The sequence below is a fragment of the Oenanthe melanoleuca genome, chromosome 6 (genome assembly GCF_029582105.1).
Source record: "Oenanthe melanoleuca isolate GR-GAL-2019-014 chromosome 6, OMel1.0, whole genome shotgun sequence".
Taxonomy (NCBI): Eukaryota; Metazoa; Chordata; class Aves; order Passeriformes; family Muscicapidae; genus Oenanthe; species Oenanthe melanoleuca.
Genome location: NC_079340.1, coordinates 14909387 through 14936399, shown reverse-complemented (window position 1 = coordinate 14936399; position 27013 = coordinate 14909387). Strand labels below are relative to the sequence as shown.

General features: G+C 39.4%; 1 protein-coding gene across 4 annotated transcripts in view; it reads right to left on the bottom strand.

Moving 5' to 3' along the window:
* The window catches only part of NDST2 (N-deacetylase and N-sulfotransferase 2), a 128367-nt gene that overhangs the window by 72437 nt on the left and 28917 nt on the right, over positions 1–27013 (bottom strand). For 2 of the 4 annotated variants that reach the window (XM_056495014.1, XM_056495009.1), the window contains exon 3: positions 10112–10190. The exons of 1 other annotated variant lie outside the window; for it this stretch is intronic. The gene's annotated coding sequence lies outside the window, so the exon portion shown is untranslated. Of the gene's footprint in view, positions 1–10111; positions 10191–14582; positions 14676–27013 lie in introns of those variants that run through there. One more of the 4 variants, XM_056495011.1, reaches the window with a different exon arrangement.

The following is a 27013-nucleotide window of genomic DNA, read 5'->3' as shown; positions in this document are numbered from 1 at the left end:
GTGAGTTCCTTTATTGAGACATCTGCTAGGAAACTAATTTAGCCAAATCAGAGTGTGTGATAATGAGTGCTGTTTAATCAAGACAGTATTAACATAAATTTTAACTTGTGTCAAGTAGCTTAATAGCAAATTACTGCATGTTAAACAGACATGGAATTTTTTACTCTGGTCTTTTAATAAGCAAATTCTTGAGTAAACTAAAATCTGTACTTTCTTCAGTGTGCAGTCAAAAAGAGCTAGATAAAGCCAAAAAGAATTGAAGTGAAGCAATGCAAAACCTGCAATCATAAACTTATTTTCAATTTTAAAAAGGTTCAGTACTGGAATGCTCTTCATCTTTGAGCTAAATGTAAGATTTTTAACAGGAAAAATACATCCAGATGTACTTAAAATGAAAAAGTAATAAAAGGTATTTTTATTAATTTCTGGTTTTTATATGTATATGACATTTCTGATTTGGACACTTAAACCTGAACAGCTTTTAAAATTTTAGAGGGACAAGGATCTTATGGATAAGTGCATTTCTGGCCTTAGAACTGTAAAGATAGCCATAAACAATGTGCCTTTCCAAGGCACAAGATAACCCCAGATCATGTGGTTTCATACATTAGCTGTTTGTTTCCCCAAAATATTCACATACTCTTTGTGAGAGAAAAATAACACAAACTTCTGACATCCTAACTCAAAACTGTTAGGCACTAAAATACTGATGGTAAAGAACTATCACATATCAAGCAGAAGTCTCTATGGCAAAAGCTGTAACATAGTGACAGATATTGCTTAAGATATTCACTCTTAAAGGAATGGATATTCCCAAATCAAACATTATGAATATAATTGACTTGTCTGAATTTTAAATTATTCCATGATATAGTGGGTTAGTGATTGTGTTAAAAAGCAAAACAGCACTTACAGCAATGCTCCCTAGAATACGCAGCTCTTAAGAAAGGGAAGAAGAATAAATGAAGAAAAAAAAAAAATCACAGGGAACAGCTCTGTACCACAAATTGTATGTTCTGTAGGAAAAGATGATAGCTTATTTTTTAGGACTAGGATACTGGTAAAGAGGTAAAATAAAACAGTTTAAAAAAAAAAATCAAACAAGTGTTTTTAGAGTCGTGTTAGACACCCATACAAGAGGAGACTGCTTTCTTAACTGGTGAAAAAAACCAACCCCAGCAAGAGACTGGTATCAAGGCACATGCTTCTGTTCTCACCCACCTTCAAATGCCAAGAAAAGGGGCTGATCTATGGAACTGTTTCAAAAATTGAAAGCTTCTTATTCCTCCACACTGCAACTGATGTTGAGAAAGGAATGTGTACTTGTTTGAAAGGAAGTTTCTCGATATCCACAGCAAGCACCTTACCCAAGGCATAACATCGACATTCTACTTCAGTGGAGCAATTAAATCCCTTCCCCACAGTGCTAGGACAAACACTGTGACAGAAGAACAGCGTTTAAAATGTGTTTAAATGTTAAACATACACACAAAGTATCTATGGGCAGTGGGACAGGAGAATGAACACATGCATGAAGTGGATGTGGGTTCTAAATGATTACAAGAGTACATGCAAAGGGCTATGATGACAGTCACTAATGACCCAGACCTTTCATCTGCAGAGCTTAGGAAGAGCTGTGACTTTCAAAGCAATCATATCATCAACACTAAAGCCACAGTTAAATAAGACTCATTACTTCCACTGTCACTTCATAATTACACTGTCGCTGCCAAGAATCACACTCTCCCCATCCCACTCCTTCCACTCTTCACCTGTGTAAACCAAAATCTCAGCAGAGAACAAGAGGGCCAAGCTTTTGCATGAGTCTAATTCTCAAGGCAGCAGTCACCTTGAGAGGGGGAGAAAAGGAAAGTGTGCTGTTGCTGTGGAAACAGTATGAGAGCACAGAAATCTCCTATTAGATCAAATACCTCTTGGAGGACCAGGCACACCACTGAACAGCTACTGGAACTTCCCCCAGCATATGTGAAGGGTTAGGACAGGAACCCAGTCAGGCTGGGTATCTCCACCATCATCCAGATTTCAGATCTGGAATAGCTTTTCAAACATGGGTTCCTTGCTGTACTTGGTGAAAACAATCACCACCATCTGAAGGCCCTAAACTGGGAAGTGAATAAATTGCACAGCCTGCTTAAATCCTTGAGAGATGTATTAATACAGAATACAGGAAATGGTGTTTAACAGAGGACTGCAGAAATGCCTGGGCCTCATCCAAAGGTTTACAGGCTGAATTCAAAAGCAGTACTCATGAATGGCAGAGAAGAAAATAAATCAACACCTCAGCAGAATTCTTCTGTTCCTTGCTCCCTAAGAAATGAAAGGGAATAAATAGAATGCGATCGTGGAATTAAAGATTACATTATAATTAACATACAAAAATGTCTATACTAAGACCACGTGAGAGAACGCAAGATCAGACTACTCTAATCTGACTGACTTGAATTTAAAATCCTTCATGTATATAAAACCTATAGCTTTATTCCTCTCCCCATTCCCTTTGAGGTCCCTCAACTGAACTACTTCATGAACAGAGACAGCAAGAGTCTAGTGCAAATCAGAGAGAGCAATGTAGTTAAAAACAGTGTTAAGGAGAACATCAACCCTCACAAAAACCCTCTAGGAGTGAGGACTTTTTCAAGGAGTGAGAAATTGCCAGGTGTCAGTATCCAAAGTCCTGGTATTACCAAAGATCAATGAAACCAGCAATCAGAAGCAGTTTGACAGTCTAAACCACTGATTTTGCAAGGACATTTTAAACACCAGACAAAGAGAACAGGGGATTGGAACAGGTTAGAAATTTGTTTATAAACACTGCAATACTACCAGACATTAATCCTCCAACTGCATCTTCTACCTTCCCTTTTCATCCCTGCAAAACATCTCATATTAAAAGAAACTAGACCATTGGCAAGCTAGAATAATGATTTATTTCACAAGGATGTTGTGAAGCTTAATTCATGTTTGTAAAGCCCTTTGTATTGTGCCTTTCATCTACTGTGGGAACCTCACAGTATTATCAATAAGGTCTTTCCTACAGTAGAAGGGCTTTACTAAAATAGCTATACTAGCCAATCTGCCTAGTCAAGATGTGATTTACACAGGCAAAAAAGCTATTTTGACAGAACAATTAATACCAGTTCCCTGAAAAAAACATGTTAAACTGGCAGAAGCACAGTTTTGGGGGTAACTAACTGAATTTAGCATAGAATATTGTACATCAACTAAGGGTGATTTCTGCACAATCTTAACAAAACAGTTACACTGAAAAATCCAGAGAGGTAGTTCTGACCAACATATTTTGGAGAGTGGAAATGAAGGGTGTGTATTTACTACTTTCACACTACCAAGCATCTGTGTTCATTTATTCATGTGAACAAGCTAGAAGCAAACAGATCCTGTTAGCAGCAATTGCTTATGACTTTACTATACTATACAAAGTAATTGAAGGAATAAAGACAAAGCCTTGGTCAGATATATTCTGCCAAACAGGAAAGAACAGCCTATTAACAGCACTAGACAGAATGCCTAGAAACTATTTACACAACTGCAAAAAACAAAGACTGCAGCACAAGAAGCTAATTCATGTGATACTCCTTTTGAACTGTGCTGTTATTATTGTTTTCCATTCAAGCCCCCAGTTTTCTCACTCAAGTTTAAAACAACACTAAATATCCAACTTCAATTTGTCTCCTAAGAAAGGTGGAGAGCCACCATTATGCCAGGCTCACAAATGACTACCTGCCATTTTTCTAGACATGCTTGGCCTTATTCTGAGCTGTCTGGGGTGGCAGCCTGCAGCTACCAGCAGTAGTTCATCTGCATTTTGCCTTTTAACATTTCCTCTTCTTGCTAGAAGCCTGTAGCAGATCTTATCACCTAAGGGCTTGCTTACACAGGGAAAGGAAACTCATCAGTTTCACAGCCCTGGAAGGCTCTTCTCTGGCAATACCTGTATTTATTTTAGAAAGGTGTCACTCTGTATCCATGTGCAGTAGCATACCATTTGCCAGCATACAACAGACCAAAGCAATGCACTAAAGTGTAAGACCTTGGCAGTGCCATATTTCAAAACTGTGGTGGGTTACAAACTGCCTAAACATTATTCCACAAACTAATCTGGACCAGACATGTTTGATTCTGGAATGGAGATCAAAATCCAAAGACAGAAATTGCCATATTTGACAATATTTATTTTGCATATGAAGGATGGTTTCATTACTGAAATTAAAGGAGGTGTATTCAGCTGCTTTCCACTGAAAAGTAAAGCTAAAACTACTCTAAAGCAAAAGTAACAATCTTCTGCTATTTAGACAGATTAGAAAATACTAACTACTGTAAATTAATCAGTAACCCATTATTTACTGATATAGCACTCTAGAAAACACAGCCCACATACCAGGACCACCTGATGTGCTGTTTTATTCCACCTAGGATTCATTTATGTGACCTCTGAAATAATAAGCATAATAATCCGCAGCATTTTATAATTGCTACATGCTCTTTCAGTCACTGATGCAGCTGACTAGATAGCATAAGAACAACATTGACCTAAAAAAACAGATTTGGCAATTCTGGACTAGGGTTAAAAAGACCAAGGTTCAATCTTTTTGCAGATTGGCTAAGATTTGCAGATTTGGCTATACACCAAAGCTACAGGACCAAAAGGCTGGGCTCACTTGCTTCCAGTTAAGGTGCACTTGCTTTTCATGAGAGCATTAAAAAAAAAAAAGCTGGATCATGTTTTCCTTTTCCACTATGATACATTTTGCATGTAAGCAGCTGATCCTAATCAGTGAGAGTTCGATATTAACACCTCACATGACATGAAAATTTTTGTCACAGACTTGTTTCAAAAACTATAAAGACATTTGCCTCACCAGCTCTGTGCCCTAGGCCAGACACCACTCAATTTCCTGTACCTACAGTAAAACAGCCATGCATGCTTTAGAAGGTTTGCATGAAGATGAAGAAGAGAATATAGATGGCCATTAAACAGTAATTACACTTCCAGCTGGAAAAGTCCATTCTTGCCTTTGGGATACTCAGTAGGACAATTTAAGGTTAACCATCTTTCAGGACAGGGCTATCTTGCCCCCTTTTTCTTCCCACCCAACTCACTTCTCTTTTAGCTCTTTCCCATCCATTCTTTACAGTCAGCTCTCTTGAGCCTCTGATCACACTGACTGATCCCCGTGCTTCTTCCCAGGAGAAGTCAGGGGAACTTGCAGGTTTCAGTGTGTAATCTTCCTGTATGCCTGGGGTCCTGCCTGCACAGCTGCTCCCTTGCTGTGTATGTCCTGGCAGAGAGGTTCAGCTAAAGCATTGGGAGCTAAAGCCTAGGAGCAAGTATGTAGAGGCTGAGGCCAAGCTTCCCACTGAAAGGTCACCTACTGTGGAACATCCTCTGTCACTGGCAAAGATACATTTATAATTCTCAAATTCAAGTACACTTGAAGACCAGCTTCATTTCTCTTAAGCAAAAACAGAAGAAATTAAATACACTCAGGCTGAGGCTCTTCCTCTCCTAGTTTTCTGGACTTTTTAAGTGCTGCAAAGTTTCTGCAGGGGTAGAAATGAAATCTGAAGTGTAGAAACAACAGTTACTCAGCACGATCAGCTGCTCTTTCCTGCACTTACACACGAATCCACAACCACAGAAGAAATGCAGTTAAATGATGAGGAGTTCACTTCTACTGAGACAGCTAAAGCACCCTGAACAGTCTAGGAAGACTGAGGGTATACATTTTCATTAAGCTCACACAAACAAGACAAGCTGTTGCTTTTTACCTTTAATGTCCTTCATGATTTGTGCCCTGAGCCACTAAGAATGGGAAAAAGTCTAGGACAGGTTAAAAATCTAGCCAGTAAAGAGCATGCATATCTCAGTGATGAACTTCCTATTTCTAATAGAATGGAAGTTCACCAAATTTCAGGGTATGCTGGGGCTTCTGTACTCGAACTTTATGGGGATGATGGCAGGAAGGATAACTACAGAGGGAAAAAAGATTTAATTTTTTGATATGTAGATTTTGTAGCCCTCAAACGATCCATATAGAACTTATTTAGAATTAGATATAACAGTACCTAAAGATATTCATTGTAAATAAATATACAAGTTGGAGAACAACAGGCAGAACTGAAGACAAACTAATTTTGCACAAAGGGCTGAAGTGCAATCTAAATCCAGAGTTCTTGCGCAGTAAATATGATTTTAAAAGTCAACCACAAATACAGAAAGAAATGCTTCATTTACCCTTTTGCAGTAAAGAAAGCAAACAAAAAACAGAGCCCTGGGTAGTCAATCAGCCTGCCCAGGAATCCATTTGTGCACTCTGTTTCTTGGAATGTAAAACACAGGCTTCAAATGCAGCTGAACCTACTTCATAATTCACATCACCCTTTAACTATAAAGGCAGCATAACAATCTCTGTTTATGCACAAATAATCTATGACAAGCCATCAATCCCAGTTGACAAAAATACTTTAAGACACAACATTTAGAAAATTAATTGCCTTTTGGTGTCTGAGAAACATATGTACTTTAACATAACAAACTTGGGTGCTGTTCTAGCAATTTCTTTCATAAAGGAATAGTTGTTTCTCAGCTGAAAATGCGTCTGAAAAAAGTTATCTTAAGATTGAAAATGAAAGACACTAAAATGTAGGTGCTTCCTCCACCTTCCTGCCACTTTCCACACTGTTTTTCCAAAACATTCCTTCATTTTCTTGTAAAACAAACAGTTGAAGATCAAAATGGCATGATGTATGTTACATGTCTCCCAGCTTTCCAGAGCATGTTAGTGTCTCATACAGAAGAGTATTTCTAAACAAGCAAACCCATGATACCAAAACCTGAACATCTGAACATCTAATAATAGGTGATCCTAACTTAATTTTAGATCCTAAGATTTGAAAACATAAATTAAAAAAAACCCAAACAACAAACCAACACCACAATCCTGGATAAATTTCATATATAATCTGAATGGTTCTACTGTCTCTTTCGTCACACTAAAGTTTGCTTTGTTGTTGTTTTCATCTTTCCTTTTAAAATAGCCTCCTGCAGCTGTAAGCTAAAAATCTTCCTGGAGCTTCTATGTGACAGCTGCAGTATCTTAGCCATCTGTTTAATTTATATTTGCTAATGCAGCTCCTGCTGTTTTCAACTGACAGGTTTTTTCCCTCTTATTACCCCCACACGGGAAATCATTGCACTTGCCAAAGTTTCTCTGTAGTCTCAGATGTCAAATCAAGTCTGGTGAACAAAAGGTGATGAATGAGGCCCCCTTTTATATAGATTTTTTGTTATTGTTGTTGTTGTTGGGGGAGTTTCTTAATTATGGAAATTGTAAGGGGGTTTTATGTCATTTCTTTAAATAATAATTATAAGCGAAAAGGAAGCAGTACAGAAACAAAGAGAGTCAGGGGAAATCACACTCCCTTACTCTCAACATGGCAATTCTGAAGAAAGGTTGAGGCTGGGGTATCTCCAAGATATTCTCTGAAGCAGATTATCCATTCCATATTCAGTCACTAAAGCCCTGATCCAATTTCTTCAGCCATCTATGGTCACCTACCAAGCTCAGAGCTTGTCTGACTATTGACTTTCCCTCACTTGCAACCAACATGCCTCCTAACTTTTCTGGAGTGCTCAAGAGTATTCAAAAGTCAAAGGCAAGTGATGGAGCCCCATGGTTGAGCATGTTACAATGCCAGTACTAATGCCATCCTAAAGCCTCCTGCAGGAAGATGCAGGGCTCACATTCCCTGTCCTATTCAGAGACACTGGATAAAAGATGCAAGTGACTCCTGAAACAGCTGCCAACCTCGTACAGCAAGCACAGATGTTACTGTCCCTGCAACTCCCCTGGGGCATGGTAACAAGAAGATTAAAGAGTCTGTCTCTGCTGAAAAGTAACATCGAAAAAAGTTTTTAAACAGTAACAGGTTTAACACAAAACTTGGCAATTTAACAGAGATACCCTTGTCCTGTGTAAAACTGCATCAGCTGAATCACAGTGGGCTCTGCAATACCTGTCCAAGGTGATGCAACAACCCCTCTGTAACAAAGAGCACATTTCAGTGACTAGCCCCAGCCCAGAAACAGGCAGTCACATTAAACACAAAGAAATCAGACCCAGAAAGTGTGACCACTCTTCCTTTCTAAATTCCCCATTTCAAAGCAACTTTATTAACTGGAGAGACACAGGGAAACATGTCCAAGAATAGTGGGGGATGGGAACAACCAGATAACCAGAAAACCCAAACACACAAACCCTGCTGCACAGAAGCCAAAGCCCTGTGCCCTTGCACTGTGTTTTGCAACACTCCAGTTTTTGGGACAATTCAGCTGAGGTACAGAGGCAGCCCCATAAGAAACCCCATCTGATAATCTCTCAAAGCAGAAGGGATCACAGTAGATACATGGTACTCTTTCACCAGTCATCCCTCTTGAAACTGCTGCTCTCATCAGCTCCATGGCTCTAAGTCTTGCAGAGCCAGAGCTTTAGTCCAAATCTGTGAGTTGTGGAGCCCAGCTAGCTCCTGTCTGCTCCTCCAGCACCTCCAAAGCCAGCTTCCCAGCACCCCATGTATCAGAAGCACAAAACAGACATCAGCAGTAGCTCTGAGCAAAGTTGGAGAGGGCTCAGCAGCTGAACTAGCTGACTGAGCCCCACATAAAGCTATGTACTGCTTCCAGGTCTGAGCCCAGGATTTCAGTAGGGATAACTGTTATCTGAGTAATGTATCCATGGAAAATACAACATTAACTGCAAAAAATAAATAGAAGGAAAGCAGATCTCTGTGTCTACAAAATAATTCTGAGGTAAAAATTTAACCTATCAAGCTAACAAAGGTTATTTGCAACATCTCCCATACAGTGTTTAAAATCCTGTCCTCTAAAGCTTTGCCTGAGTATATTCCTCTTCACTTGCCAGCATCCTCAGGTGTTCCCCAAGAGCCACTTCTGCAGTGAGTACATAAAGATGATACTCTCCAGGAAATCAGACTTAATTCTCTAGGCTGTCCAATATATGCAAGCAATATACTAGGTTAAACATGACAGTCCATACATAGACAGGATTTCAAAACCAAACCACTACAGATATTAATACTCACTACCCTGAACTGCAACCCTGAGCTCTAATAAGGAGGTCAGAGTCTTCCCCAAAAACGCAACTGCTAGTTTACGTTAAGTAGAGATGCAACAGTCTTCAACAAACTCCAACAAATTTTAAAGTTTTACCTTCCAGAGAAACGAGTTTTGTTGTTTATCTGCACTTTAGGTGTCTAGATTTAAAATGAAAAGAGGCTGATAAGGCCTCATGCTTCTGGCATTTATTTATATCCATGATCCAGAGTAACAAACCCATGTACTTTAAACAACTGAAGCAACTATTGGATAAAATACGGAAACTGGAAGATGGGACTAGAAGTAACCTCCTTTACTATATAAATCCATCTATTCACCGTAAATCAAGAAAAAACACATTTGAGTGAAGGTAACAAAAAAGATCCATACTGTCTGTGAAGCTCAACTGCCAAAGTAGTGCCTCAATAACAATTTCCAAGTTAGGGCACGAGAGCAACTCCCAATGACATCTTGTTGGTTCTCATGTGAACATGGGGCCAGCACCCCTGCCAATGCAGTTAATGTTTTCTGGCTGAGGTCACTAACATCTGGTTTGTGTACAGGCACCTTGTGCTGCTCAGTGTTGCACGGGAACAGAGGCATCAAAGGATGTCACAGGGGAGCACGGGTTTAGTGTTTGTGAGTAACCTCAAGTAATGCCTGATTTGTGGGGCTGCAAAACACAGATGGAAACAAGTATGAGATTCCACAAAATAGGAAGAGGGAGTCAGTCCAACAGGGCAAAGCCTAAAAGAGAGCAAACAATGAGAGAAGACAGAAGAGGATGGAGTAGAAGTGTGCTTCCACCTATGGCTGTGCCAGCTTGGCCCAGGTTGATCTGACTCCTGCAGATGACACACAGCCCCACTGAGTCTGAAAACACATCACAACTCAGTACATACAGTTATTATACTACATCAAGATACTGCTTATATGCTGCAGCTTGTCTGTACTCACCTGCAACATAACACTGGGTTAGGGTCAGGCTGTACTCAGTTATCCAAAAGTGGGGGGTTAAGAGCTTCAGGGCACAGCTCTGCAAGAACATAAAGCAATGTTAGTGGCTGCCAGCAAAAGGGGTGGATCCACATCCCTGGCTATTCATAGCACGCTGATACAGATAACTAATCCACCAAAAAATTTATTACCAATCAGTCAGACTTACGAGCTTATCAAATGCACCCTACAGCTCCCTGATTGCAGGAGCTGAAGACAGGAATGTTGTAACTGTGGCAGATGAGATCAACAATGAGCATTCCAGCAGAAGCACAGTCTGAGATCACCTTTCACAAAAGTGTCCTTATTATACAGACTAAAGAGGAAGGCAGGAGATAAAAAGGCTGGCTAAAGAATGTCCTAGTCCACTAGACAACAATTTTTTATGTGTGTATCTTACCCTGTATCTCAAGAATCACTACGGAACTGTAACACTGGTTATTTCCATATAGACTTCTAAATTCTAAACCGGCAACAAACTTTGAATGTGTTCTAGGAGTTAAAACCCTAAACAAGACTGAAACACAAACAGCATTTTCAAGAGCTCTTCCTATCATGTCCTCCTGTTTCTCCTACAGTATCTCTCTGCTGTGAAAAACGTTAACTTCCATTTAAAACAGAAGCCAATTTAGTTTCAGATATCCCTTCCCCTGCTTCCTCCCTTATCCTTTTGCTCTACTGATAGAATAACAATCCAGTATCACAGCCAGGGAAGAGCACTGCAGAGTCAACAGAAGATAACCAGACTGGCTGGAGAGGGATGTACTGGAGTTGAGTGCTACAGCACTGGAACAAGACTAAAGGAGAGGATTTCACAGGGACAAATCTGAGAGAGCCAGCAACTGGCTGTGAGGCACACACAACACAAATCCACTCAAATACAAGGGGCATCTATCCTGTTGCACCCAAAATTTGACTCCATCTCACAACAGTCTGCTATTCCTGGTCTTTACAGTAAACTGACATCAACACTTAATCAAAAATCCAAAGCTAGAGAAAATAGTATTTACATTAAAGAGGTCAATCCCACTTCTTGTCATGTCCTCTGTGCTTTACTTTATTTTTCATTTTAATAGTTTTTCATTTTAATCTTGTGTTCCAAATGTGGGTTATGGCAAGACAACTGGAACTTGAATTGCCATGCATAATAGTAAATAAAATAGTAAATAAAATAAATTTAAAAGTCTCAACTCTGAGAAGCAAATGCCCTTTGATATCTTTAGATAATGCCAGCACCAACATTATGTGCCTGATGCTTGGGCACAAAAATGAGGCAAAAAATCACTGTGAGACACTGACTACAGTAGTTTTAAGTCTGAAGTATGCCATATGCAACAAAGTGACTTGGACATGGATTACAGGCAAAAGCAAATCCAACAGTACCTGAAACTGCCACTTTTCTTCCCAGCCAAAACCTCACAACTAGTTAGTATTATTCAAATGTCCCTTCCCCTGGTAAGCACTAATACTGCATATCTGAGTCTTTTAGCAGCCACATGGTTTATGAAGCAGCTTCTCTGCCAGGTGAGGAGAAAGGACAGCCTGTTGTGCTGACCTAGCACAGAAACACATTTAATCCACCTGGAAACTGTTCTTTTACAACCAGTGCTCTGAATACACTAGAAAATAGTTTAGATACCTGATGATTTAGATTTTAATGTTCTTACTGTGGATATAGCCATCAAATTCCCACTGCCTCTCATTCCTCACACACTTAATATGCTGATTTAATTCTATGACCGTAATTCAGTTTACATTTTACAGGAGGCAAAAGGTAAGGAGACTTCAGAAAATGACACTTGAGATAAGAGAATGAGTTACTGGAGAGCATGATGCTCATTCTTTGCATATGTACCAGCCTATTATACAGGGCTTAAAAATTCACTCTGAACAGGTAGGAAGCCTTGGCAAAAGCTAAAGTAAAATTAATTTTGCTGATTTTAAGGTTATAAAGGTAACTTGCAAAGTACAAATCAGCAAAGAAAAAAGCCATGGAGAGACAGCCTCAGTCTGCTGCTCAATCACTTTTTTCCCCCAGCTGCCCTGAACAAAGCTTTGCCCGTCCTCACTGACTGGGGCACCAGGCAGCAGGGACAGGAGTGCAGCTGAAAAAAACAAGGTCAGTTCCACACTGCACTGCCTGGAAAAGCTCTGGAGGGAAACCCAGGCATTGACCACTAAAGAAAAGGTGAAATAAAACATCTAGCAAGCAGAAAGAGGTTTAGAGATGGATTGTTCTCCAACTGCCCACATCTAAATAGCAAGAACAAGATAAAAAAATTACAAGCTCTGGCTACCATTCAGACAAAAAAGGAGGACAGGAAACAGTAATCAAACAACTCTGTATCTAAAAAAAAAATGGGACATGAGAATTTTTCCAAGAATAATTTAACCAAAGACCAGATGGAACGAAGCAGTGATATGTCCTAATTACAATTTTATTAAGTCAGTCAAATTCTCCTCAGAGAAAATATAAAAATCAAAAGACCCCAATAATTGGTGATGAGAAGAGGAGGAATTTTAGAAGGCAAAGTGAATTTAAATACATTCATATTGAAAACTAGAAGATCTTTTTTCAGAGATTGAATCCTGTCAGTAAAATTCTGACAATCTCTAAAATTATTAGCATAACAATCCTCACAGAGTGTGAGAGAAAGATTTGGGATTTTATCTCAAGCAAACCCGTAAGCTGCTAGGAGTACATTTTTTTCATAAAGAAGATAATACTGTATCAAAAAACTCCAGCAAGTTAACAGAATAAATAGAAGTACACATGTAAGCTTTGATTCTGATGATGATGTTGCTCAGTCAAAACAGATGCTCACTCTTTCCCCATCCCTTACAAATGGTAACATGAAGCTGTGTTCCTATTGGGAAGCCAATCCCAAACTATATTCTCTGTCCCAATGCACTTCCCCCTTTCTTCCTCTGTGTAACACTTTATCTCAACTCCACCTGACATATGTGATGCATTTATGGTATAAAAAAGCCGCTTCAGTGGTGTATTTTTGAAAATCTATTTTTTTCTGCAGTAGCCCAGCCAACCAGGAAACCAAAGCCCTGCATATGATAATATATTATCTTGTATGACTGAAGGTCACAGGCAGTCATATTCTCTGTGTGTACAACCCTCTAGGAAATCCCAAGCTCTGGGAACTAAAATACTACTACAATCTCTACAACAAACCACTTTAGGAACTGGATGGTATATTCATATGTATTTTATATGTATTTAATATTTTTATTTTGTATGTACTGACATACACACATGCCTTTCTGATACAGGAATTTAAAATTCCCTTCTAACACACCAGCGGCCAAACAACTAACACAGCAGCATTTTGGAAGCGGCTTGCACAACAGGAAAAGCAATTGCACAGTAGGAAAACTCCAGCAGGGAGACAACAGTCCAACAACAAACAGGACATAAAGCATCAAAGAGAAAGTGAACTCTTGAGGAGCTAAGACAGATGCAAAAGCTGTTGGTGGTAGTGTGGAGAGATGTATTGGTTGGCAACTTGAGCAATACATAGAAGGCGTGGAAATATTTATCAGTGCAAGGTGTTGAAAAGATGTATTGAAAGAAAGTTCACAGTCACTTATTAAACACAGCTGCTCAAAACCACCCAGTACAAATTTTCACATATGATCTCAACAACATTGAAATGCCACCCACTAAGGAATACCACCAGTATTAATTCCTATGCTGGTACAGTCCTAACACAGCAGGTTTTAGCAGAAAAATCACAGAAATATCTTCTCTCAACATTTATATGTTTGTGGAATGCTTCTACTTGTAAACAATGTCAGAATGTAAAGTCATAACATTTACTCCCCAATGCAGAATCCACACATCTATTAAACAATGTCAAGTATTCACTTCCGCAAAACTATCATTACTAAGTGGTCATCAGTCAAAACAACCCCTCCTCTGAAAAGGACAGGCTTCAGCCTTTCAGCATAGGCTAAAATTTTTTCTGATACTCTCTAATACTATAGTTATCTTGCATGAAAAGTAATAAGTAACAACAATACAAATATTTTCTGTATCATTTTACAGAGCTATCATTTTAATATTTCTGCTTTGCAGCTCCATTTCTTGCACGTTAACAGTATCTCCAAACTCATATTTCAACCCTGGGCCTGTCAATATTCACAATTCCACATATTTGTTTTTAGAAGGTACCTTATTCAGAAATCTGTTTTGACACTGCACTGCCAATGCCACGCGTACGCAGTCAGTACATACAGGGACTGCTGGAACCCCACTAAACACAGAATCTCCTGCTAACTTCAGCTTCACAGCCAGGAAACCACCGAATCAGACCGCAGCAAAGAAATTCCACTTCTGGTGTGATGTGGACTCAAATAAAGAAGTATATGAGAGGAACAGATTATGTCAGAGCACTTATTGTATTCATTCATTCCTTACCTTTCCCTTTGCATTGCAGAGGTTAGCTCACCCCTTGACACAGCCATAAGCAGCAACAGGTTTCACATATGAATTCTTTTTCCCCTGGGTGCTCTGGGGAAGCAAGAACACACACTCAAGTGAGCATTCATGCCTCAGTCAGCTTGAGGACAAGGCTCTGCACTGAAGCCCTTAAGACCTTCTCACGGCTGCTGATTTCATCCATGAACTGAAAGAGCATCTCAGCAGGACACTGCCAGCCTCCTTTTCAGCTCCCACTCACTGATTGCCAGTCTCTGGCAAGTGAAATGTCAAGAACCAGGCAGGGGCGGTGTTTGGAGAAGGAGGGATAAGAGATTCTCACCATCCATCAACCTCAAAACCTATTCAGCCGACAACTTGAATGGAACAGGCATTTCATTCTCCATGGTAACAAGAGATGGAAGGAGGTTGGGAGAAAAAAAAGAGTACAGACCCGGGAAAATCCGATGTTGAAGACACAGGGAAACTTGCAAACTTTGCAATTTCTCTGCACTGTGCAAGTAGCACGCAGGAGAGAGAAAAGCCCTTTACTTGCTGCACAGTCCGAGACAAGCTGTCCTGTGGCCATGATGAGGTGTCCTTTCCGCAAGCTGTGCATTGATGTGGGGGGAGGAAATCCCTTATCCTGCACCAATCCTACCCAGAAGAAAGACAAATGCCTTCTGAACACTGGAAATTCAGGAAAACTACAGATTATTGCCCCCCAGAAAAAAAGAACTATCTGAAAGGGAGCAGATACTGTCATTCCCTGTACAGTACTTCTCGCCTACAGATCAAAGCCACTGATGCCGATTCAGTCTGTGCCAGCGCTGACCACAAACCGGAGTGGAGGATTAACATCACTCACTCTCTTTGTCTGCTCTGCATCTTACATGGAAGAAAATGTTCATTACTTCTGTTATGCCGAACCACTTAGATGCACAGGTAAACCCAAGGCATTTATTTATTCTTTTCTATGGCACACCAAAATGAAGCACAGAAGCAGACAAACTTAAAATTCGGGCAGCACCTTTGCCAGCCTCAAGGGATCTCATGGTAAGTCAGCTCTTATTAACATTTCAGGCATGGCCATCTTCTGAACTTTTTTTCCTGCTATTTTACATTCATAACTTGAGCTGTCACAGCCAAAATGTGCACAACAGGGAAATTACATTTGGATTCATGCACGTTTGTGTTCCAAGCTGGCCCCATGCAGCTACTGAAAAGAGTCTCTGGCTAAAGCACTTATGCAAGATAACCCAACAAAGGGCTGAAAAGCTCTGCAAATCCTGGCTGTTGCCATCTTATTTTTTCTCAGTTCTTTACAATGATTCTTTCCTGAAAAACACATTTAAATCTCCCTCCCCCACCCAAACCTACCACCTCTCAATCTGGAGTTTGTTTTCACTTTTGTATTGCATATGGGACACGCTGTTGGTGTGATACTTTTTTATAACTTATCTATACAGAGAGCTTTTTGCTAAAGGTGACATGCAGAGTTGTTTTGAGTTCTTCCAGTAGTCCTTATGTATAAACAAATATGTTTAAGATCATAGTTTTCAATTTCTTACATAGGTCTTTACCATTCATGACACTGCAACCCATAAGGCATGTTAATAAACAACCCTGTCTGCTGAATTTCAGCTTTTACTCACACCAATCACTTCAAAGCCACATGAATACATTCTTACTTTTGAAAATTACTTTACTTCTCTGAAAAAAAATTGTTTTATTTTCTCCTTTGTCTTCCAAGACTGACTCTTGGAAAAACTGAAAATGGAACCTCAACAGGAAGAATCCTACAGTCACTTTCTACTTGCTCCCCAACTTATTTTACTGAGACAGTCTTTTCCTTAGGCAAAGGAAGGTATATTCACCTTTCGAATTGTACTTCAGGTCCATGGCTTAGAACTATTTTCCTTTTTTTCCTGAAGACTTTAACAAGAAAATGAGAAATGAGACTGCTTCATTCTCTCTTTCACAGCTAAAGCCAAGTAAAGTGGGAGTGACACACACCTCAGCTGGAAGATGTCAGCCTCCTACAACTCTACATAAGCAAATAAATGCTGTTAAATGCACCTCTGTGATGAGATTAATTCAGTTCTTTTCAGCTAGTTTTGAAGATATTTCAGAATTCCAATGAGATAAAAAAAAAATATTCTACCCACACCTATTAAGATGAGGGTATTTAACATAGAAAGCTTTTTGTGTTCTTTTCATAGAACAGTCTCAGAGTGCTTTGTTATAGGAGCACAAAAAGGAAATAATGTATTTTGGCCAATTGCCATAAAAGTGGAATCACCAGCCCTGCACTTGCTGTTCACTGCATTTCACCTTGATCCTCTTGAAGGTTTGAAAGCATTGTTGTTTATCTGGAGCTCAGGGAAGGGATTTTTTTCTCTCTGAAGTTGATTCTAATGTACTTCAAAGAGTTGCCATCTATTATCATTATCCACTTGTCTTCGTATTATTCAAAAACTATACCCTTAGAAATGAAGAGCTTTCCCAAATCTGTTCTAGCAGCATGCTTTAGGCAAGAAAGAAGACAATGACATTGTTACCAATATTCAGGAAACTTAGACAAAAACCAGTCCAAGAGCACAGAGTCATACCAACCACAGTGCCCACTGTATGCTCCCTTTCAGCCACCATAAGGGAAATGTTAATGTGTCTCACCAATGGCATACACAGAGATACACATTTTGGAAACAAAACTACTATGAACTGGCTAAAACTAGTATCTCAAAAGGCACCCTACCAAGAAGTACTGAAGTGAAGGGTGAAGCATGCCCACACAGAATCAAGGCCTTATCCAGCTTCCAAAACAGAAGAATAAACAGTACAGCCAAGATTCAAAGGACTGCCTACCATGAGTGCCTGCCAGGCAATAATAAAAGCTGAAGTGCATCAATAGCTTCAGGCTGGCTGAGAACGAAACTAACTTGAGTTCTGATCAAGTTTGGTGGTCTCCACACAACTCTTGCATTACAAAGCTGCCATCTCAACTGACAGCAACTTTACAAAGAAGTGAACCAGTGGTGAACCTCAGTGGGACAGCATTGGCAGTGGCACATCACAGCATCCTGAACTGCACCTGCCCAGGTTACAAATAGATCTGCTGCTGCCACAGCTCTGAGCCCAGAACTAAGGTCACCTTCTTCAAGTAGATGCCTGCTCTGAAAACTCTGCCATGCCCACCATGAAAAATTAACATGTGATGTGACTTCACTGTAACACAGAATGGTAAGGTTGAGAAGGGTTATCTGATCCCACTTACCTGCACAAGCAGGGCCATTCTAGAACACATTGCACAGGATTGCATCCAGATGGTTCTGGAACATCACTGAGGGAGACTCCACAGCCTCTCTGGGCAATCTGTTCCAGTCTGTGATAACCTGCACATTAAAGAAATTCTTCCTCATGCTCAGGTGGAACTTTACATCAATTTCTGCCCATTACCTCACATTACTAGAAGAGCCTGGATCCATCCTTTCCACACCCTCCCTTCAGATATTTACAGACATGGATGAGATCCCCTCTCACTCATCTCTTGAGGCTAATCAGGCTCAGCTCCCTCAGCCTTTCCTCATAAGAAAGATGCTCCAGTCCCTTATCCTCCTTGCCCCCCTCTGCTGGGCCTGCTCCAGCTCCAGGAGCTCCACGTCTCTCGTGTCCTGGGGAGCCCAGGAATGGGCACAGCAGTCCAGATGTGCCTTCACTAGGGCTGAGTAGAGGGGCAGGACCACCTCCCCCAACCTGCTGGAGATGCTCTTCCCAAGGCACCCCAGGTGCTATGGACTTAACAGCAGAAAGCTTTCTGTAGCTATTCCCTGAAGTACCACATTAAAACAGGGAAATGAGCAAGCCTGTTCTATATTAAGAAAGAAAACAGATGCATTAAACACTAGCAAATGTGTCACACTTTGAGTTAAGACTGACCCACACAGCCAAGACTGAGCCAGAATTTACAATTCCCAGAGAAGATGACTTTAAAGGTGTTTTAAAACACCAGAGAGATACTCCAGCCCCAGACTGACACAAAACATGAGAAAATGGTGGAGACCAAATTCTTTCCTGTTCCCACTCCTAACCCTGAGGGAAGCTCAGTCAATCAGATAAAAACATACTCAATGATAAAAATTGAGAGGAGAAAACAATAAAAAATACTACACACATTAGTTTTTCAAAATATATATTAAAATGGTTTCTAGGCATAAAAAAAAGGCTAAAAAACATGAGTTGAAGACACACAAAAATCATCCAGACCTCAAAAAATTCTGAGAACAGCACTCGGGAAAGCCAAAGCATCTTGGTTTAAACTGACAACCATGGCTGAAATATCTCTGAGCTACTCTCAGTACAAGTGATTTCAAGGTAGGAATGAGTATGGACAGAGTGCACAGAGCTGACCTGATGACACAGAGTGTGTGTCATCAGTAAAAGAACACACTGTGCCACTGAATTACCAGGCACTTTCCACTGCAGACACACCACTCCAAAACAGGAGAGGTGGACTTCATGCATGCAATTTTATCAAAATGTATTTTTCTAATAAGAAAAGTTATACTAACCCAATAGTTACCTATTTTCAAGTGTACCACAAAATAAATCAAAGATAAGACTTCAATAAAAAGCTCTTCAAAAGAATCAGCATTATTCACCACAGAGGTGAAGATGGAAATGTTAACCTACTTGAGGTTAATTCTTTTTATTAATCAGTGTTTTAAAAACTTTAAATAAAATAGGAACTCTCTACTACTTCAGAAACAAAAAGAATAAATGCAAAATCCTTTGCATCACAAGAGTTTCATGTTTCATAAGAGACAAAGAGCAAATGACTGCAAGATTCCTAACAATTTGCTTGGCAAATGCCATCAAAACCAGCACAAAGTCACCTCAATCTGTTATCCAAGAACTTGCAACAGCAGTAAATATTAATGACACATGGCAAGGTAAAAGCTATCACAGCTTTTAGGAGAGCGTTAGAGGCTCATATGTTTTGAATTGTAAAATTTTGTAGGCTTTCAGTATTTCACATGCAAACATTTTCATGCAAATAAATACATTTTCCTCTAAACTAAAAGAGTTTATAAGGGCACAATTAGCAGTTTTCACGAGTATAAATCAGACAGCTGCCTGTAATTGGAACCAGGAGCAAAGGAAGTATAAGAAATGCCTTTTTCCATGCAGATGTTTTCCCAAGATTTAAGGGAAAGTTCTACTTCAAGAAATTAATACAATACAATCTAAACCTACATGGTCTATGGCTTTAATAGGTACATTTACATGTGAATAGTTAGTTTTGGTTTGGGATTTTTTTTCTTTTCATTCCAAATTTCCTTTTGGATTTTATCTATTTTATATAAAATTAAAACAGCTGCAAAGATGCAGCAAGCCAAAGTAAGCTCACTGTGATACCTCTGCAAATAAAGATATCTTTTAACAAGCAGCAGAGGAGTCAACACCAGTGAATCAGTACTAACTGCTCAGTGCAAAAAAGAAAAACACTACTCCTTAAATCCAAGGGGGATCAGAAGACACTGCAAATTCAAACCTGTAAGTTTTACAGATGAAGAAACAAAATATGTTTCACATGACAGAGGCTTGTCTAAATGTCTATTTCTGGCTATATTTCATAATGCTACTGAAATATAAGTGATGTCCAACATATGCTTGAGACACAGGACACTGCTTAAGATAAAGCACTAAGCAATGCCTTAAAACTCCATCAGCGTAAATTATATAAAAACAAGGGGTTGGGGACTTTTTTGGGTGGGGAAAAGTGGGGGGTGTAGAGATAACAACTAACCAATCTTTTTATCCACTAAGTCAGCATTTCAACAACTCAAGGATCTATAAATAAACCTGTCTCTTAAGAAAAAAAATTACTTGAATTTGCATCATTCTGGAAATAAGAGGACATTATTTAGAACAGATGACAAAATTTTCTTCAGCCTTTCTGCTACAACTAACTGCTCCCCCGACTTCTAAATAATTTCACTGTTTTACACAGTGATCCCAGTTTTTTTTCTTCCTTCAGGTCAATGGAAAATCAGAATCAAACACTTTTCAGCAAGCTCACCAGAACATTGCAGATAAACATAAAGAACCATAAATTACATATTTTTACGCATCCCCACTCCCAAGACACCAAAATGATAGAAGAACCAGCTGAGGTACTAATGCAAATGTGACCTAAGATGCTTCAGGCACAGATAACCAACTAACCTGTACAAGTTAAAAAGCAACACAAAATCCCAGCTGCCGGCCTCTCTTCCCCAGTGTAATAAGATGTAGCACATATTCAGTTTACAGTATGATGCCACATTTTGGCTGGAAGGCACAAAGAGATATGAATTTAACAATGTGTTAAATTGGAGGGTAGCACCTGTGTCTTACTACCAGGCTGCTCGATTTCCCCAGGGCTGGAGGATGTGTCTGCCACCTGGAGATGGGCAGCACAACCTGACTTATTCTTTCTAAGCTCGTTCTAGAGCTGCCTGGGCACAAGGTTCCCAGCCTGACGCAGATCCCAGGCACTGTAATAGGGTGGGGAGGAGAAACATGCTTTGAATCACAGAACCATTTGGTGGGAAAAGACCTTTAAGATGCAGTCCAACCATCAACCTGGCACTATCAGTACACCTAAATCAAACCAAGTGGTAGGTTTGGCAGTCCCTAAGTGTCTCCCTAAATGCCATATCTACACACCATTTAAATACTTCCAGGTAGGGTGACTCAACCAGAATGCTAACAAATGCTTCACAGAAAAGAAGTCAGCCCCTGAATGAAAATATTTGACATCATTTACAAGCATCTCTCACACTATCTCCTCTCACTTGTGCTGATATAATGTATACCTGCTGTTCTTATATCACAGGCAACTGCCTCACATGGCCAGACCACAGGAAGAAGCATCAACACCAATGACAAATGGGAATGTTAGGGAAGTTTGTGTCTCCTACAAAATGCTTTAAAAAAAATCCTCTCTGTTGCAGCATGGAGTCTAAACTATATTGCCTATATTCTCTCAAGGTATCTTACTTTTAAGTGCAAATAATATGATGTGTAATAAAAGGGATAAAGCCTTGTTACATGAAAATAAAATAAGACAATTGGCTGATTTACCAAAGGAGAAAAGAAGGTTGAAGCTCTCACTAATGGCAGTGTGTCTGATTTTTTTAATGCTAAAAGCTTCCAGCACTTAGTTTAAGAATTTGGAAGGGAGAAATTATGAATCAAAAATTATATAACATATCTTCTCACAAAAATATTGACTTCTACCTTTCTTGTGAAGCTATTCTGCACTTTTCAGTTTTCTATATTTCAAGATTTTATCATCTTCTGGAGCAGCAATAAAGGAGATGCTGGAAACACCTCATATTTTCTAGATTCACCTTGTGCTCACTGCTTCCCCACACAAATGAATGTCAAAATACCAAACCAAATCTTTCCTTTCTGACCTTCAAGTAAGTACTACTGCTTGAAAAAAATCTACTGTATTCCTACCCCCTCAAACCATTCCTCTGTAAAACAGTTCATCTTAGAAATACAGTGCTGTCACCTTCCTTTTTCAGGTTTCTGCCACTGCTGTCACTATGGAAACAGTCAGAACATCAGATATGTCAGTAAGCATGATTTATAAAATATGAAAGCATCAAAGGTAGATATTCTACATAAAAGCCAATCAAGACAAAATTAGTGGGTTAGCAAGGAAACATTGGGTTTAAAGAACTTTCAATTTCATATGATTTCCTAGAGCAATGCTGCAGTGAGCTACAGCCAAGGAGAGAACTGCCAGTGCAGCATCATGTGTGAAGTCACACAGCCAAAGGCTGCAACAAACTGCCAGGACAAAGGGTTGTAATCAATCCTTTCCCATCCATTTAAAATACAAAAATCCAACAGCAAAGTAAGTATATCCCCAAAACATTACAGCAAGAAATATGGCAAGACATAGAGATATTTGTTTTTCTGAGACTTAGAAATAAATTAAGGAAGACCCTTTCAGTTTGTTTTGCCTGTATTTCAATAGCGCATTCAGTCAGATTCCCCTCTGCTCATCACCTTTGTTCACATCCATATCAGAAGCAAAGGCGAAGCCAATTACTCACAGCTTCCCAACCAACCAAAGATTTAAAGCAGTTCTTTCAGAAACATCAGTTATAGAGCTTGGTTGGGCAGCTATTCTGTTGAGTTGTAGTTTCAGCAGTCCAAAAGCAGAGTGATTATTATTGCTGTAAGATGGGCTTCATCCAAACCCATACGTGCAGAAGACGCAGTTTTCCCCTGCTCCCAAAGCTCAGCACATACTTCACTTTGACACATTGACTCAATTATAGCACTGGGGAGCCTCAAGAGAGCAAACACATCCTTTTGAGACACCTCCCTCTCTACCACACACACACATTCTCCCTGTGATTATTTAGAAGCTCACTGCCTTTCATCATCACGCTATTCTCTCACATGTTACACTGATGCACTACCTGCTTCACATTGCTGCTTTTCTCACCTCTGCTGTCTTGGAAGTAAACAACTACTGTACCTCAAATTCAGCTACTGAAGTTATAATACAGACAACAAAAGCAACGGGGATCTCTTTCTATGACAAGATAAAATATTTCAGCTCAAGTAAAAAGAGCAAGAAAACAGCTCAAACACAAGAGTCACAGAGCACTAGGAGAAGAGAAAACAGACATGAAGCTGTAAATCACTTTTAAAACATCGTGGAGCCAAAAGAATAAATGTGTACTTTTCTTAATAATGACATGGCAAACAGTAAGCTCCAGGGGCCATTTCAGGTTGGGAAGACAATTTGCCAACTAGTTAGTGCTGCACAGCTGACCCTGAGACTGCTCGCTGCCTTTAGGACTTAGCTGAAGGACTTGTGCACATTTACCACCTTTGATGCTACATGCACATACAGCAAAGTCCCTTACATTCAGAGTCCCTCAAGTGGCTCAGTAAAAGAAACAGTCTACAGTATGCTTGTCTTAAAAGCCCTGTTTTTGATTGGCTATCTTGATGACAGTTGGAAATTTTTTAGATTATTCACTTTTTGACACACGATTAGCCACTTAGGACAGCAGTTCAGGTATGCTGAGGTGGAGATAGTCCCTTCCTCACTTGAAACATATGCTTTTGATTCCTTATTTCCAAAACATGAGATTACATGCTTTGTCTAAGATTTCCTCTATTAGACTGCACAAGTCAGATGGAATGAATTCAGAAAGCAGCTGCAAGGAGAGAATGACTGAAGGATTTGGAATTCTAAACTATCAAGAAGGCAAGGAAGAATAAAAGTTATAAATTACATAGCTGAGTGAAAAGGTAGAGCAGAAGATAAAGTAAGATACATTTAGTAAGTCTTTTGTGGTAGATCCCCTTCCACAAAAAGGTTCTTCTAGAAACAGAATAAATTTTGATGCTGTTTCTCTGCAGTTAATTATATTAGTTGATAAAATCAGGAAACTGTATGATTGTACAGAGGACAATTCAGAGCTGGAGTTTATGTTGCTCAAATATTGGACAATTGTGCAAGTTTATATCTCTTTTCTATCAGTCGCGCATGCCTGATGGGTTCTAAATACCCTGTGCCAAAGCATTCAGTACTTGAAAAAAGTTAGAATCGTATTCATCTGGTACCACTCCTGATTTTTGTATGTAATTCTCTGCCCCTCTTCTCTTGTATCCTTTCCTAAGCTTTAAAGTGACTAGAAAATGCTGCCTGCTGAAGTCCAGGTAACAAACACAATCTACACAATATTTTCAGTATTTGTACATTTCTAAGCACAATTTCTAGTGCATTTCTAAGACCATAAATAGGTTACTCCAATCAGTCTGATATTAATTATAACAAGTGCTCTAGCAAAGACTGCTCTTCGGACTCTGAACAACCACCAGTCAGTGCCACAACACCAATGTGAAAAAATCCAAATGATAAACATAAAGAGCTTTTGCATGTACTGTATGACTTCTGCAGAATTGAATATGTCACTGAGATCAGTAAGTGAGATCATTACAAAATCCCTCATCATACACAGAAGGAGCTTTTTTCCCCTCAGGTATTTAGAAAGCAATCTAAAGACACAGCAAACTCAGGTAAACTTCTTTCTGAACAAGAAGTCTACACCATGATTTGAGTTTACTACATACTGACTTCCTAGCTGTAAAAAAGTTGATTTTACCTTTTCTCAATGCATTCATGCAAACAAGTCTTCAGCAGTCAACATGTGAAACTCTTGTCCTCCACATGCCCTGTGAAAAAATCTGGGGCAGGAAAACTATTTCAATATTTTCCATGTGATGGTGGATGTAACCAAAATAAAAACTGTTTTTACCAGACAGTAAAACAAGTACTTTGTATTTAATGGAGAAAAGTACCCCAAATACTCACTACAAATACCATGCCCTATAAATTTGATGTGGCAAACCTTTACTACATAGAAACAGAGGAGTTTCACTATCTGTGATTCCATTAAATAAAACAAGATTATTGCTTATAAAAGTATAGACAAAGGAAGCAAATACAGAGCTGGAAAGAAGAAGGAAGTCCTGTTTAATTGAAAAATGCACCTGAAGTCTGAAATACATAGACATTTAATCTTCTTGGGCTGTTCTTGCTTAGTATAACAAGAAAATACAACTGTATCTATTACTTCTTCCCTTCTTTGCTTATTGATTAGTGAACTGAATATTATCGTCTTTCTCTGGGTTCTTGGAGCTACTTTCTAATAGAGTAATGACAATAGAAAAGCCACAACACTGAATAGCAAACATCTGCTATTTTCTTGGACTTTCATGAATTTTCTAACAGCATCCTTAACTAGAAAATACAACACATGCCCAAGGTTCACACGCAGTATAATCCAGCTACAAGTGTTCAGACTGAACTTGCTCCCAATATTCTGATACTCTGTAACAGATCAGTAAGAAGGCAAATAGCCTTCAAAGACCTATTTATTTTGGAAACTGACAGTGATTCTCAGTCACCTAACACTTGTCTTAAAAGAAAATAAACAAAATTCAAAGGTTCCTACTGATTCTGGAATAATCAGTGCTGTTCAGGAGCCAGCACTTATTACTGTCTACATGCAAACACAGGTCTATTGGAGTCCAGCAGGCTCTCTAGAGGAATCACACACTACCAGTACCATTGTCAAAATCAACATGTAAAACCAGGTTCCCATTGTATGTGGTACACTCCAGTTATTTCAAATATCCTTTCATATTACCATAAGATAACGTGGCTGGTAAAAATGTCAAGTGCCAAAAAAGACAGGATAAAATGTAACTTTTCACTCCATAAATAAAATAATTCTATTAATTAATTTCATTGATGACATTTGTGCCCTTTTTCTTTGGCATAAATAAAGTAGTTACCCTGCTGAGAACACTGAACCTCTAAATCCAAATGAAGTTTGCCATCCAGAGAAATAAGATGACAATCATGTGGCATATATTTATCACATATTTAATGCAGTTCTGGAAACTGGCAATTGTTGGCAACCAGTACAGTGTAAGAAGCTAGACAAAACAAAAGGAAACACCTGAAGGCATGACTATTGGCAAGGAGTTATTCCCAAGGAAGAGCTGAGGAAGTAAGGACAGCACTTCTCAGCAATTTTTCAGACCCAACACATATTCAAAGCTACTACTTTGTGGAATCTCCCTCCTGCTAGTTCATGGGAAATTTCATCTCTGCCAAACAAGTCAAGGGAAACTGAACTGCAGATTCCATTAACTTGAACTCTGAGACAGCAACTCGGCTACTGTGAGTCACTGACAGCTGGGAACAATCCTGCCAACTTGGGAGAGACACCAAATTCAGAGCAATATACACCCTCATACACTCGAGTCCACAACAGCCAGCACATCTGAAAGGAATCACATGGATACTACTGCTTACTGGAGAGGGAGATGTCTGGTTCAAAAGGATTCCTCAGCAGGAAGGGTCTGCTTCAGGGATGCTGATAATACAGCCCTACATGCTCAGAGCTCTCAGCAGAACATGTTCCAATCTGCTGTTTCCAACATAGAGGCATAAAAGTTTGTACTGCGCCTGAATTTCTAGAGGACCACCACAAAAAACACATGGCTCATCAGTAACTACCCTTACAGTTTTCAACATATGAGATTTACTTTCTTTTAGGGCCTTGTCTGCAACAGCAAGCTTTAGAAGAAAAAACCCAAAATGCTATTTCCAACTCGGCTCAGTTGTATCACTAAGTCTCACATGACCTCGCCACTAATGGTAGAAAGACCAAAAATGCTTAGTCTCAAGAGTACCATGGTAATTGCTGAACTCAACCTTATTAGAAACGATTATTCTGTACAAGCCCCCAGGTACAGAGAATTATTCTTTATGATTATTTAATAAAATTACAATTTCATAACTGTATCTTCTTCCAGGACAGATCCTTACATCTACC